Source organism: Hordeum vulgare, chromosome 5H, assembly GCF_904849725.1.
Source record: "Hordeum vulgare subsp. vulgare chromosome 5H, MorexV3_pseudomolecules_assembly, whole genome shotgun sequence".
Taxonomy (NCBI): domain Eukaryota; kingdom Viridiplantae; phylum Streptophyta; class Magnoliopsida; order Poales; family Poaceae; genus Hordeum; species Hordeum vulgare.
The window spans coordinates 74,149,836-74,161,013 of NC_058522.1; positions in this window are offsets into that span (position 1 = coordinate 74,149,836).

Sequence of the window (11,178 nt, forward strand, 5' to 3'; positions counted from 1 at the left end):
ATAAAAATCATTTTTTAAACTCCTGGAATAAGCAAAACAAGGTTTAAACTAAATCTGATCTAATTCAAATTTGAAAATTTCAAACATATACAAATTATATGTTTTTAAAAACTACAGAAAAATTGTGATCTACTGGAAAAGGAATCAACCTCATTGGATCCTAGATCAAAAGTTATGATCAAAACAGTATTGGAACTTTCTCTGTTTTTGGAATTAAACAGAAAAAAAAAGAATTTGATTCTAACGGGCAGGGGGTACACGTGGCGGCCCCTGATTGGTTGCGTGTTCGTTTGCTACGGGGAAATCTAACAAATGGCCGAAGCTTAATGGATTCCTCTCGGCTAATATTAAGTGAAATAAAACCGGCTCGGCTTTTAATTAAAAACGAAGGGGTAAGGGTATTCTAATCTACCGCGTCTATTCTAGATCCGACGGTGGAGGAGGAGTGCTTACAGGGGGGTGGGGGTGCTCCGGCGAGAAAATCCGGCGAGGCCGAACGTGGTGGTGGCCGGGGAAGCTACTCCGGTGGTCGGCCGAGCTAGGGAAGGGGTCCGGGCGGCGGAGGAGACCTTCGGCGAGCTCCTGGTGGCGTCAGAGAGGCGAGTGGGGCGTCGAACGGGGCGTAGCAGAGCGGGGGAGCTTCGGCTCTGGTCCAACTCCGGCAAGGATCGCGAGGGGCGGCGTGGGGGTTCGGGCAGGGTGGCGGGGTGGCGGAACGGGGCGAGGGGAGGGCCGGGGCGGCGGGTATTTATAGGGGAGAGGGGGGCGCCGAGGAGGGAAGGAGATCGGGGGAGGTCCGGCGAACTTGGAAGGGGATCGGTGGGAGGAAGGGAAAGAGAGGGAGAGAAGGAAGGGGGTGACCAAGCGGGTGATTCGGTCGGCCAGGGGGCCCACGTGCAGAGAGAGAGAGAGAGAGGGCGAGGTGGCGCGTCGGTGGCCGATCCGGAGTGGGATCGGATCTAGGTAGGTGGGGATCTCGCCCAATTAATATATAACGCCACGGGCGGTTTCCATATATAGCGCTTTTTCCTATTTTTTTCAGAAACAGAGATTAAAATAAATAAAAGGCAAGAAAACATAATCCAAAAAATAGGGGTATTATATACCAAAATTTTCTGAAAAAAATTCTCTATCCGTTTAACATTTTTCCAAGACAAAAATAAAAACTTTTAAAAAATGTTTTTTCAGGAAAACCCCTTATGCTATATTTTCTTTTTCAAATTATTTTCTCCATAAATTCTGGTTTTTCTTGGCTCAATTATTTTCAAAAAACACCCCTGGCTTGGGAGGGTCATTTTCCTCCGCTCTTTCTTACGTGCAAGAATTTTCTTTGGGGTATTTTCTCGGGGAGGAAAAATAGAAAAGCAAAAGCAAGTATTTGATGGAAATCAATTGCAAAATTTTATTGCAAACAAAATGCATAGATGTTTAGCTACATTTGTAAAACATTCCAATTTAGGAAATTTGGGATGTTACAAACCTACCCACCTTAAGATGAATCTCGCCCTCGAGATTCGGGTTGGCTAGAAAATAGGTGCGGGTGGTCTCGACGAAGATCTTCTTCTCGCTCCCAGGTGGCTTCTTCCTATGTGTGGTGGCTCCACAACACCTTGCAGAACTTGATGATCTTGCTGCGGGTAACTCTGTTGGCAGTCTCGATAATCCTGACGGGTTTCTCCTCATACGTCAGATCACTGTCAAGCTGTATGGCCTCTAGGGGCACTGTATCTCTCAACGGAACATCAACCATCTCAGCGTGACATTTCTTCAACTGCGAAACATGGAAGACATCATGAACTCCGGACAATCCTTCCGGCAGTTCCATTTTATATGCAACTTCGCCTCTACGTTCAAGAATTTTGTAGGGGCCAATGAATCAGGGTGCTAACTTTCCTTTCACACCAAATCTCTTGATTCCTCGAAGTGGAGACACCCGAAGATATGCTTGGTCTCCCACTTCGTATGTTACTTCCTTGCGTTTGCTGTCAGCATAACTTTTCTGCCTGGACTGAGCTATCTTGAGTCGGTCACGAATTAGCTTGACCTTCTCTTCAGAATCTCGGATAAGGTCGGGACCAAAAAGTTGTCGGTCTCCAACTCCATCCCACATCAACGGTGTTCTGCACCTCCTTCCGTATAGAGCTTCGGATGGGGCCATCTTCAGACTGGTCTGATAGCTGTTATTGTATGAGAACTCGGCATAAGGCAAATTTTCATCCCAACTAGACCCATAGTCTAGTGCGCAAGCTCTCAACACGTCCTCCAGAATCTGGTTGACTCTCTCGGTCTGTCCATCTGTGTGTGGATGAAAAGTTGTACTGAACTCCAATCTCGTTCCCAAGGTTTCATGCAGTTGGTGCCAAAATTTTGATGTGAACTGAGTTCCTCTATCTGACACAATACTCTTCGGTACTCCATGCAGACATACGATCCTGGTCATTATATCTTGGCCATCTTGGCACTCGTGTAAGTAGTCTTCACAGGAATGAAGTGAGCTACCTTGGTCAAACGATCGACTACAACCCAAATAGAATCATAGCCAGAACGGGTCCTGGGTAATCCTGTGATCAAGTCCATACCAAGCTTTTCCCATTTCCACTCGGGTATTGGCAGAGGTTGAAGCAAACCTGCTGGCTTCCGATGCTCGGCTTTTACTCGCTGACATACATCGCATATTGCTACAAACTCGGCAATGTCTTTCTTCATTCCTGTCCACCAGAAACTTTCTTTCAAATCCAGATACATCTTGGTGTTGCCGGGGTGTATCGAGTATGGGGAATCATGTGCCTCCTGAAGTATCAACTTCCTGAGTTCGGGATCATTGGGCACATAAATGCGATCCTCAAACCATAAAGTTCCGTGTTCATCCTCATGAAAACCTTTAGCCTTCCCGTCTTTCATTTTCTGCTTAATCTCAGCTATCTCCTTGTCTGATTTCTGTGCTTCGCGGATCTTTTCTATCAAAGTGGACTGAATTTCTAGTGTGGCAACAAATCCTCTTGGAACTATTTCCGATTTGAGCTCTCGGAGATCATCGGCTAACTCCTGGGGTAACCCTCCTGCTATGAGTGTGTTGACATAACTCTTGCGGCTCAACGCATCGGCTACAACATTTGCCTTGCCTGGGTGATAATGTAATCTCATGTCATAGTCCTTGATCAATTCTAGCCATCGCCTCTGTCTCAGGTTCAACTCCTTCCGCGTGAAGATATATTTCAGGCTCTTGTGATCAGTGTAAACATCACAACTATTTCCGATCAGGAAATGTCTCCAGGTCTTGAGAGCGTGCACTACGGCTGCTAGCTCCAAGTCATGCGTGGCATAATTCAACTCATGGGGTCTGAGCTGTTTGGATGCATAGGCTACAACTTTACCTTCTTGCATGAGCACTCCTCCGAGTCCTTGACGAGAAACGTCACAGTAAACTTGGAAATCTTTCCGAATATTCGGCAATATCAGCACTGGGGCTGTAACCAGATGTTTCTTCAACTCTTGAAAACTAGATTCACATTCCTCAGTCCGAACATACTTGGACTCCTTCTTCAGCAACTCTGTCATGGGCTTGGTGATCTTTGAGAAATTCTCAATGAACCTCCGGTAATATCCGACAAGTCCGAGGAAACTGCGGATCTCCTTAACTGAAGTGGGTGCTACCCATTCGGTGACTGCTGCGACCTTGGCAGGGACCACTGCTATTCCTTCTCCTGAAATGACGTGTCCGAGGAATCCGACTTCCTTCAACCAAAAGTCACATTTGCTAAACTTTGCATACAGCTTATGCTCTCGAAGTTTCTCCAGAACTAGACGCAGATGTTCCTTGTGTTTCTCCTCGTTCTTGGAGAATATGAGTATGTCATCGATGAACACCACGACAAACTTGTCCAAGTATTCCATAAATACCTTGTTCATCAGATTCATAATATATGCCGGAGCATTAGTCAGTCCAAATGACATGACCGTGTACTCGTACAAGCCGTACCGACTGGTGAAGGTTGTCTTGGGTATATCCTGTTCACGAATCTTCAACTGATGATACCCGGATCGAAGATCGATCTTGGAGAATACTCGGGCTCCAACTAACTGGTCAAACAGATCATTGATCATCAGCAAGGGATACTTGTTCTTGATGGTCACCTCGTTCAATGCACGATAGTCGACTACCATTCTCAAGGACTTATCCTTCTTTTCAACCAAGAGCACTGGGGCTCCCCAAGGTGAAGATCTTGGGCGAATATACCCTTTGTCCAACAACTCCTTAATTTGCTTCTTGATTTCTACCAAGTCATTTGCGGGCATCCGATAGGGTCTCTTGGATATCGGGGCTGTTCCGGGTAATAGCTCAATCAGGAACTCAATCTCTCTATCGGGTGGCATGCCCGACAATTCCTCCGGAAATACATCTGGGTATTCTTGTACAATCGGTACTTCCTCCTGGACTACTCCCGTAAGAGAGTTTACTCGTTTACTCCGTGTCGGGCGCTGAGACACGTACTTTATCCGCTTTTGCTCGGGGGTGGTGAGCAAAATAGACTTAAGGGCACAATCAATATTCCCTTCGTACTTGGCCAACCAATCCATGCCTAGGATTACATCCAATCCCTGGGACTCTAATACGATGAGGTCGGTGGGAAAATTATGGTTCCTGATGTTGAGACTCAAAGCATGGCATCCTATCCCGGCTGTCATCATGCCTCTTGGGGAACTGATCTTAATAGGCTGGCTGAGGGTTCTAGTTGGCAAACTATACTTTTCCACAACTACCCTTGATATGAATGAATGCGTTGCACCAGAATCAAAAAGTACCAATACTGGACGTGAATTTAGCAAAAACTTACCAACCATAGTATCGGGGTGATCATAGACCTCTTCAACATCAATGTGTTTCACCTGAGCTCGAGGAAAAGGATTGGGCTTCTTTGCTGCAGAGTTCCCGTTGCCGTTTCCATTTCCCTACTTGTTCTGGGGACATTCAGTGGCATAATGTCCTGTCTTCTGACACTTGAAGCAGGTAATGTGATTCAGATCCTTCTGAGCTGGAGTTGAATGATGCTGAGTGCCAGTACCGCCATTCTTGAAGTTGTTGTTGTTGCGGTGGTTCCCATTTCCTCCATGGTTGTGGCCTCCATGGTTGTGCACTGGGTGGTTATGCTAGACGTGTCCTCCAAACTTACCGGATCCAGTCCCGGTATTCCCTGAATAGGGGGTGTAGCGAGGCTTCTGCGGAGTGCCGGAATTGAACTTTCCATTGCCATACTTCCGCTTGCGGTTCTCCATCTGCTGATGTTTCCCCTCCAAGATGAGGGCCTTATCTACCAGCTCCTGGTAGTTGTTGAATTTGGCTACAGTCAGCTGAATGCTCAGCTCATCATTGAGTCCCTCCAAGAACTTTTCCTGCTTGGCCGCATCATCGGCCACATCTCCAGGTGCATAACGGGCGAGCATGCTGAATTCATCGACATACTGAGCCACAGAGCGATTTCCCTGGCGTAAGTTGCGAAACTCACGCTTCTTCAGACTCATTGCACCAGCTGAGACATGTGCGGTGCGGAAGGCTTGCTTGAACTACACCCAAGTGACTCCAGCAATGGGGTATGTGGTGGTGTAGTTCTCCCACCATGCAGCTGCAGGGCCTTCAAGTTGATGCGCGGCAAAGCGCACCTTCTCAGCTTCAGTACAACCAACAGTGATAAGTTCCCGCTCCATCTTGCAGAGCCAATCATCTGCCACAATGGGCTCAATGCTGCTGGAGAAAGTCGGAGGGTTCAACCGCAGGAAACGGGTGAGATTGTCGGCCTGGGGTGGATGATGGTTGTTGTTATTGTTCTGGTTCTGGATGATCAGCTGCTTCAGGGTATTCTGTTGCTGAATCAACTGAGTGAGTTCCGGCGGGAAGTTGGAAGCAGGGGCACGTCTCGGAGGCATCTGATGTTCGTACAGGGGTGAGATTAGCATAGAACAATGGTTTAAAGAGTAATTACACTACCCATATGAAATGCAACAAACAAGTATCACACCACACATTTTATTCAATACCATCACAAAAGGTTCACATACGGGGATACAAAATTCGATAACCTAAACATCGGCCTAAGCGTTTAACGATAAGATAAATTTGGTGGTCTAGTCTAAGTGTCCTCCTCAGAAAAGCATGGTGGTGGGTCCTTCGGTGGAGCTTTCTTCATAGTCCCCGCATTGCTGATCAAGGGGGCTACGTCTCCTTCGAGATGAAAGTTCTCGCCCATGTACAGTTCCTCCTCCAGGTATGCGACTCGAGTCTTCAGCTTCTCGATCCTCTCCAGAAAGTCCTTCACCTCCAATTCGTGCTCATAGTGGGCTTCCCTGGCTGCTTCTTCGAGTTCGAGTTCGCGGAGCGATAGTTGCTTGATCTTCCTGGCGTCCTTGATCACAAGATGCTCCAGAGTCCCGCTGTGCTTCTCCAAGGTCTGGGCATAGGACAGGAGAGCGTCCTTGGTCTTGCTTGAGATGATTTCTCCATCTTCTCCTCTCCGGGATACCGTGAATAGGTCCGGTGAAATAGGGCAGCCTCTGTACACTTCCTTGATACGTCCGAGTGCACAATGGACCGCCATGTCCCTTCCGAGAATCCAGTTGGGTGCGATGAACTTGAAGTCCATAGGCTCAGTGCGCGGCTCGAATGTCCTTCCGGGAACGTGCACCTCAATCCTGTAGCGTGAATCCTCCGGGTAAGACGAAGTAGGCTTCCCTGTGATAGTCGGCAGAGCAATCCTCAAGTCCTTGGTGATCTGTATCAGCTCCTTTCCGAAAGGCATAGTGGCGTCGGGTTGGCAAAACTCCGTGAACTTAACGGGGATGAAGGTGGCCATCTAAAACATTGGAAAATCGGAGAGAAGTCAGAAATGATCAGAAGAGGAAATAGAGGATTTATAGACATAAGAAAATAGTTTTCTTCCTAAGGCTTTTCCATTCCTAGAGGTTACGTCCTACGGTCAGCGTGTGCTTTGATACCATTTCTGTAGCGACCCGACTCAATACGAGTCAAGTCTCTGGTGTTTCCGTACCATCCCAAGATCATGCTGGTACACACTCAGTACATCAACGTATATATCAAGAGTTCAATCACACAGCTTTATTAATCGAAATCTCATATCGAGTACTTTATTACAATAATGAATTACAATAAAGTGGCTGAAGGCCATCTCATGAGATATCTGACGAAGACTAGCGGAAGCATCAGGTAGACGAGTCCATCCGACTCCACGGCATGTCGTTGAGCGTAGATCGTAGCCTCACTCCTGGTCGGAAAAGTACTCTGCAACATAATACGTTGCAGCCGTGTAGGTCAGCATATGGAATATGCCGGCAAGTCATCAAAGAGAGGGGAAAAATAATAACCAACTATCTCTACATGCATATTTGGCAGGTGGGGCTATAAGTTTTAGCATAAAGCCAATTTTCTCCTACAACAAGAGAGGGATGAAAGAAAAATATTACTACATTGTTTGTTGTTAACGAGATGGTTCCGCCAACCAATTCTCGTACCCGAGTTGTTGATAATTCCCCCATCATTATTAAGTTGTGTAGAGAGTTCAGGGAAATTTCAATGCCTTCGGCTCAAGTTGTCCATGACCGTGGACACGGCTAATCGATTAGGTTTGGGCACTCTGCAGAGTTTTGCACATGTTCCCCACAAGATTTGATCGCCTCCGAGTATGTCCTCGCACTTCAAGGTGTTTGAAAACCGGGTGATCAAAACATGGTCTTTCAACGGGTCCCTCTGAATCCCTGTCGGTGCCCATCCATTCCTACCGTTCTTCTACATCTGCTAGCACCGTCTGTCCAGAGTCGCCGCGTTGTCCAACCAAGCCAGAGCCCATAATGACTTGTTGTTGTGGAGGTAAGCCTAGGGTCTTGAAGCCTCCATTCGTCTCTTCGAGCCTGGGTGAAGCTTTCCGCAAGATGTCATGGCTGTCTCTAGCATCCCGGGGTCGTTCACTGGTTTCTCCAGGGAGCCCGTTAAACCGCCCTTCACCCAGAGTTGCATTTCTTCACGGGGTCTTGAAAATCTTGTCTTGACCGGTCTTGGTTATTTAATCATCCTCGCATCACTCGTGTTATGCACTCAACCAAAATCCCGTCTACTCAAGCATAGCAATATGAAATTTGTCGTCCCGGGACAAGTATCGGGGTTGTTGTGTGCCTACCACATGATACTACAACCTATACTAAAATTTCCAAGTACCTACGCAGCATGCAATTGGGCAAAGAAAGGTGAAACTACCATGCATAGAAAAACATAGGAGATAGTATGATCAAAATGACTTGCCTTGATGATAGTTGTCTTGATCGAGCACTTCTAAGTAACAAGCTTCGCACTCCGGGTGATCTACCGATACAAACAAATACACACCATAAGCACTACAATCATCAGTAAGTAAAATAACATCACAAGTATAAAGTAGCTATGGCCTAAGTGAAAGAATTCACTTCACCTCACTAAGGCAGAAATTGTTTCTGTTAAAACCCTAAGTAAAAAATATTTTGAAAAATTTGAAACTTATACCACAGTAAGATATAATCACTAGGAAGCAGTAGCAAAAAGAATCAAATACAAATCCTTTTTTAAACTCCTGGAATAAGCAAAACAAGGTTTAAAATAAATCTGATCTAATTCAAATTTGAAAATTTCAAACATAGACCAATTATATGTTTTTCAAAACTATAGAAAAAATTTGATCTACTGGAAAAGGAATCAACCTCATTGGATCCTAGATCAAAAGTTATGATCAAAACAGTATTGGAACTTTCTCTGTTTTTGGAATTAAACAGAAAAAAAAGAATTTGATTCTAACGGGCAGGGGGTACACGTGGCGGCCCCTGATTGGTTGCGTGTTCGTTTGCTACGGGGAAATCTAACAAATGGCCGAAGCTTAATGGATTCCTCTCGGCTAATATTAAGTGAAATAAAACCGGCTCGGCTTTTAATTAAAAACGAAGGGGTAAGGGTATTCTAATCTACCGCGTCTATTCTAGATCCGACGGTGGAGGAGGAGTGCTTACAGGGGGGTGGGGGGTGCTCCGGCGAGAAAATCCGGCGAGGCCGAACGTGGTGGTGGCCGGGGAAGCTACTCCGGTGGTCGGCCGAGCTAGGGAAGGGGTCCGGGCGGCGGAGGAGACCTTCGGCGAGCTCCTGGTGGCGTCAAAGAGGCGAGTGGGGCGTCGAACGGGGGCGTAGCAGAGCGGGGGAGCTTCGGCTCTGGTCCAACTCCGGCGAGGATCGCGAGGGGCGGCGTGGGGGTTCGGGCAGGGTGGCGGGGTGGCGGAACGGGGCGAGGGGAGGGCCGGGGCGGCGGGTATTTATAGGGGAGAGGGGGGCGCCGAGGAGGGAAGGAGATCGGGGGAGGTCCGGCGAACTTGGAAGGGGATCGGGGGGAGGAAGGGAAAGAGAGGGAGAGAAGGAAGGGGGTGACCAAGCGGGTGATTCGGTCGGCTAGGGGGCCCACGTGCAGAGAGAGAGAGAGAGAGAGAGAGGGCGAGGTGGCACGTCGGTGGCCGATCCGGAGTGGGATCGGATCCCGGTAGGTGGGGATCTCGCCCGATTGCTATATAACGCCGCGGGCGGTTTCCATATATAGCGCTTTTTCCTATTTTTTTCAAAAACAGAGATTAAAACAAATAAAAGGCAAGAAAATATAATCCAAAAAATAGGGGTATTATATACCAAAATTTTCAGAAAAAAATTCTCTATCCGTTTAACATTTTTCCAAGAGAAAAATAAAAACTTTTAAAAAAATGTTTTTTCAGAAAAACCCCTGATGCTATATTTTCTTTTCAAATTATTTTCTCCATAAGTTCTGGTTTTTCTTGGCTCAATTATTTTCAAAAAATACCCCTGGCTTGGGAGGGTCATTTTCCTTCGCTCTTTCTTACGTGCAAGATTTTTCTTTGGGGTATTTTCTCGGGGAGGAAAAATAGAAAAGCAAAAGCAAGTATTTGACGGAAATCAATTGCAAAATTTTATTGCAAACAAAATGCATAGATGTTTAGCTACATTTGTAAAACATTCCAAATTAGGAAATTGGGGATGTTACATTCTCAAATAGCTTCCGATGGAGTGTTATTGAACCATGTGTTGGTGTTTCCCTCACCCAATCAAAGATTGCATCTGCCACCCACCTAGTCTTTGCAAGCTTATATTTGTCCTTTCCCCCTCCCCCTCCAGGTGGGCAAGTGTGCGCGTGTGGGTTGCTTTTTATCTGAAACAAAATGCAAAATGATGTCAAATACAATTAAGAAACAATACAATTAATATTCAGTTGTAATACCTAAATCAATTTGGTCTTTCGCATAGTGGATGCATGCAACCTCCACCTACACCTATCATAAGGGCAATGAACAGTGATTCTTCCTGACTCACTCCTATCAACCTCATAAGAGTTTTCAGTGACAATGCAATATGTAGTCCCTGCATTACGACAGTCCACCATCGATTCGAATACGGTTCCTGGAGTAAGGTTAGGATTCTCCCTGTTCCACTCAATTGTTGGCATGTCCTCACCATCATATTCTTGTAAAACTAAGGAGTCGATGTTCTCCTCCCTCTCTTCATCATCAGTGTCATCAAATCTAGCACGGCCGCTATGCTCCTTTGCATATTCATCTTCCACTGCCTGTTGACTGACTCTACCTACCAGTTCCGGGAATAGAATCTCATCCTCATCATCATGTCGAGGCACTTCCTCATCACGCTCTGCATCTACTTCCACATCAGGTGCAAAAGGGAGAGGAGACGTGGCAGAATTAGGGGAAGCTGACATGTTCTGGCTTTCAGAACCACTAGGTTTACTTGGTCTCGACTTACAAGGAGTACGAGGACGCTCGCTATTAGCAGAGACAGATGATGTCTGAACACCCTTCGTGATACGCTGTTTGCGTGCCTGAAGCACACCGATATGGATTTTACCGAAATGGCTGTGAGCATTCAAACTAAATAGCAATCCCAGATGCTCATCACAAGTTAACGGGAGAAATCTCTGCTCGGTACTGTCGAAATATCTCAGTTCAACAACATCGGAAGGGCTCCACGGATACTCACAACACAGTGCCTCACGGAAATCTCTGAACGAAACAGTGTTTTCTACCACTTTAGGATAGAAAAATCCAGAAATTGCATACGGTTTAGTTCCACGCAGCTCGCTA